This window comes from Bison bison, unplaced genomic scaffold, assembly GCF_000754665.1.
Source record: "Bison bison bison isolate TAMUID 2011002044 unplaced genomic scaffold, Bison_UMD1.0 scf7180017864285, whole genome shotgun sequence".
Taxonomy (NCBI): domain Eukaryota; kingdom Metazoa; phylum Chordata; class Mammalia; order Artiodactyla; family Bovidae; genus Bison; species Bison bison.
In genome coordinates, this window is record NW_011494857.1 from 2,426,564 (window position 1) to 2,431,393 (window position 4,830).

Below are 4,830 nucleotides of genomic sequence, written 5' to 3' on the forward strand. Positions count from 1 at the left end.
GAAGTTCCCCACAAGCGGGGCGATGGTGGAGCGGACCATCCTGCTCAATGTCACCTGTGAGTGAGGGGTGAGGATGCCGGGGGCCTGAGGGTGTGTCGGGCAGGGGGGCGAGGCTGCGGATTTGTGGTACTCTTGTCCTGGAGGCCCGGCTGGGGAGGGGGCTAGAGGGACACAAGGCCTGTCCCGCCTGGGTTCTGCAGATCTGGGTGGGGCGGGGAGGGGATGACTACACTTCCGTCATCCCGGTCCTCCCACTGAGGAAGGAGATCCTCTCTTCCAGTCCAGGGTGCTCCACAGAGCCCAGTGACCAGAGACTTCCAAGGAAATAGCACAGGTAGGAAGAAGGTCCCCTCCTGGGCTGTCAGGAGTGAGGCTGCTTCTGGCCTAGGGCTGGGCTGGTCTCTGCTGGTCCCTGACTCACTCTGGACCCACCCCAGTGACCAGAGCCCCCTAGTGGGTGAACCCAGTGGTCCCTGCCCCTCCTCTGTCTCCATGGCCACTGTGCCCAGCTGTCCACACTAGCCCCTCACTCCCCTGGGACTTGTCCACTTCCTCCTCTGCTCCCCAAAAGCAGGGCGACATCCACAGGGCAGAGCCCACCCCTCAAAGCCCCTCACCACCCACGACCTGACTCCTTCAGCTCTGCAGTTTTTTTTTTCCTCCCAATAGCTTGTGACTTATGCATGTTTTGATGGATCATATATTTTGAAAGCGTTTTGTTTTCACCAAGGCCCTATATGGTGAAACCTTTTGATCTTTGCCTGTACCAAATGAAAACTGGCATCTCTACATGGCATTGCTTATTTAAATGCATTATTTTTATTGAGGAAAAATCAGAGAAAATAAAATCGACCGTTTTAGCCAGTTTAAAATAGACAATAGTTGGCTTCGAGAACATTCACGATGTTGTACAAGTCTCACTACTCCCTAAACCCACCCATCTCAGATCTTCATCATCCCAGAGAGAAGCCTGGTGCCCATGAAGTAGTCACTCACCACACTGTCCTCCCCAGCCCTGGGCAACCACTGACCTGCTGTCCGTGTCTATGGATCTGCCTATTGGAGACATTTCATACAAGTGCAGTGTTACAAGACTGTGGCCTTTTCCATGTGGCTCCTTTCGCATAAAAAACCACTTTCCAGGATCATTCATTAAGTGTGTATCAGTATCAATTTCTTTTTGTCTGAATAATATTTCATTGCATGGATGGACCAGCTTCTGTTTATCTGTTTAGCAGTGGTTGGACCTCTGCGTTGTTTCTACTGTGGGGCTATTACAACGCTGCTATGAATGTTGCTATAGTTTTTTGGGTTTTGATCACTGACTGCAGTTTTCTCAGCCATTTACCTCGGAGTGAGATTTCTGGGTCAAATGGTAGATTCTACATTTAAATTTCTGAGGAAATGTCAGCTGTTTTCCACACTGACAGGACCATTTTACGTTCCCACCGTCAATATATGTGGGTTCCAATTTCTCCAGATCCTTGTTGATGTTGTTATTTTCCTTTAAAACTGCAAAAGAAATTTGGGTGTGAAGAAATATCTCATCATGATTTCAATTATGTTTATGGAGTGAGTAATGATGTCATTCCTTTTTTAAAAGGAAATTATTGGTCATTTGGAGAAATCTTTTTATCCATTGTTCCATTTTTTTAAATTGCAATGTTTGTCTTTTTGTGGTTGAATTGTAAGTTTTTAAAAATATAGGCTGGATACTACATACATATCGGATCTATGATGTGCAAATATTTTCTCCCATTAAATGGGTTGGCTTTTCACTTTCTCAGTAGTGTCAATTGATAAGCAGAATTTTTCGTTTTCATGAAGTCCAACTCATGCATTTTCCACGCTTTGCGCCCCCCACAACCCCCCCCCCCCATTCAACTGCTGGAAGGTAAGGGCATGGGGATGGGGTGAGGCGCAGGCACATGGGGTCTGGCATCCAGTGAGTCAAGAAGGCCTGGAGTCCTCGTGGGAGAGGAAGGACCCAAGATGAGGTCCAGCTGGTGAATTTGTCCTCATCCCACCTTCCTGCAGGGCAGTCAGGGCACGTGGCAAGGTGGTGCTGAAATCACTAAGTGGCCTCTTGAGGGGGCTCCAGTGAGCTCTGGTTCTTTATGACTCAGCACAGAAAGGATTCATCAAGAGGCAAAGTCACAGATAAGAAGTGATTTATTAGAATAGGACGCTGAGGAGGCTTACAGGCCAATTTTCCAGAGGGTGCCATGGCCCAAGATCTCAGTGGTTTACAGTCTCATAAAGAAAGGAAAGGTGGAAACAGGGAAAAGATCACCTCCTTCTTCATTCTTGAGTAGACGTCACATTTCCTCACTAGCTCCCCTTCCACATCATGCTGGGGAGTCTGCTTGTCCCCACATGGTCCAGCTGGGGCTGCCGTGGCATCATGGAAAATTCACATCTCAGTACACTGAGGGTCTTTCACTTTTAAGGGTCCTCTCTCCGTAAATTATTATTTTTTTATGTGTGCAGACAGCACGTCCTAGGGCTCATTAACTCACCGAGCTCACCGGGCAGGTTGTGGGGTCTCATGCCACAGTCATTGTATCGTTTGGGGCCACGTCTCATGCTTCACCTGCATGGTTTTGTTGCTAAGCAAGACTGCTCTCTTGAGTGACCATTAACTTGCAGGGTCTCTCATACTTTTTTCTTTACCTACGATCCCCTAGTGGGCTTAACGATTTAATCACCTACTTTGTTCATTTACTCTGTCCCTGCCAGTCCTGGTGGCCATCTGGGAAGCAGCTGTCAAGATCCCACTTCTCTTCCTCTGCCTTCTGGCCCTCCTGTGAGCACTGCCCCGGGAGAGAGGAGGGGTGGGCAGGGCAGGGCACAGGGGGCTGCACCTTGAACCAGCACCACCGGGGGTGGGGCAGGGCCAGCAGGGGGCTGATGGGAAGGGGGGGGGTGTGGAGTTGGCAGTGCTTAGGGTTCCCCTGGGGTATGGGCTGTCCTCTGTCTGGCGTCAAGGTTGGAGATACCTGCTGTGCTCTGGAAGGTCTGTGGGGTCAAATGACGTCTTCCACCTGTCACCCCTCCTGCCCCTGAACAAGGAATGGGGGATGGGTGAGTCTGCAGCCCAGTTGCACCCTGTTCTGGCCGAAGTGAAACAGCCTGGTCTCTTCTTCTCTCAGCGTGAAGTCCTGCAGGAGGAAGACAGCCAGGCCGGCAGGGGGCACCTCAGATGCAACCGCCATCCCAGGTTAACCCTTCAGGTGAGCGATGCAGGCATCTCACTGCCCAAGATCACATTGCACACCTCCCCCAGGATGGCCTTCAGGATTGCCCGGCTCAGCGTGGCCAAAGAAGAGCTGCCATCTTCCTCTCCAAACTCACTTCTCTGCTTGGCTCCCTGTCGCACTGATGACAAGGCAGCCTCTAAGGCCAGATGTTGGGGAGGGGGCAGGCCTTCCCTCCTCTGGGATCCAACAATTCACTAAATGCTGTCCGTTCTTCCTCCTAAGCACAGCTCATCTTGAAGTCCGTCTCCTCCCTGTCCTGACCCTGGTCCTTCCAGCAGCCTCATCTCTTCATTGAGTCACTGAACCGATGCATCTCCTGCTTCCTCTCCCTGGGAGACACAGCCCTCCGGTCAGAGGACTCACCAGAGAGTTCTCGTCCACTTCCCGCACAGTCAGAGCAGCTTAGCTTTGTTTCCTCCCCACGCAGGGGATGGTGGGGCCCACACTGCAGGCTGGATTCAAAGCCCTGGTGGGCTCTCCCCTGCTGACTCTCCACCCAGATTACCCCTCTGTCTGCATCTCCCAACATCTCCACACCCAGCCTGGTCAGAATCAGGGACTCTGAGACTGTATGTGCAGTTCCTTCTCCTGAAACACCCTTTCCTCTCCATCCCTGCCTCTCTGAGTCCTCAGCAACCTTCAGGCTCAGTCTTCAACATCACTGTGTGTGTGTGTGTGTGTGTATGTGTGCACTTCATTGTCTGGTTTTGGTTGGAAGAGCGACATACATTTAATTATAGATTATTCATAAAGTATTACTGCATATCTACTCTAAGCCATCTAGTTGTAGGTGCCCAGCGGGCATCAGTGAATACAACATCAAAATTCCGTGTCATTGGGACTTCCCTGGTGGTTCAGTGGCTAAGACTGCCCTCCCAATGCAGGTCAGCTGGGTTCGATCATGGGTCAGGGAGCTAGATCCCACATGCTGAAACTAAGAGTCCACATGCTGCAACCAGAGATCCTGCATGGGGCAACTAAGACAGCTAGATTAAAAAAAGTAAATAAATATATATATATTTTTAAATCTGTCATCAAGCATAGGGCACAGATTTGTGGTTGCCTAGGGGAAGGCTGGTGGGGGAGGGATGGACTGGGATTTTGTGGTTAGCAGATGCAAACTGTGATATATAGAATGGATAAACAGCAAGACCCTCATTCTACTGCGTAGCACAGGGAATTGTATTCAACATACTGTGATAAACTATTATGGAAAAGAATATGAAAAGGAATATATATGTATATATAACTGTTAGGTAGTTAGAATAGGAAAAAGGAGTCCAGAATGGCGGTGACTAAAAGACAAGGAAGGGAAAAGCCCGTGAAAATAGAACAAAGGAAGGTCTGAGGCCCGGGGTGAGGACCTCTGGTAGAACAAACAGCACTCTTGGCTAGCCCAATTTACATAAGGCAGGCCCAGGGGGAGGAAAAAACATATAAAAAGAGGAGCCAAAGGGCCTGGGGGGCGGGGTTCTCTTCTGCACACGTGCATGTGTGTGCCCTCTCTCTCTCTCTCTCTCTCTCTCTCACTCGCTCTTCGCTTTGCGTCTTTTGGGTCGGCATGCCCTCA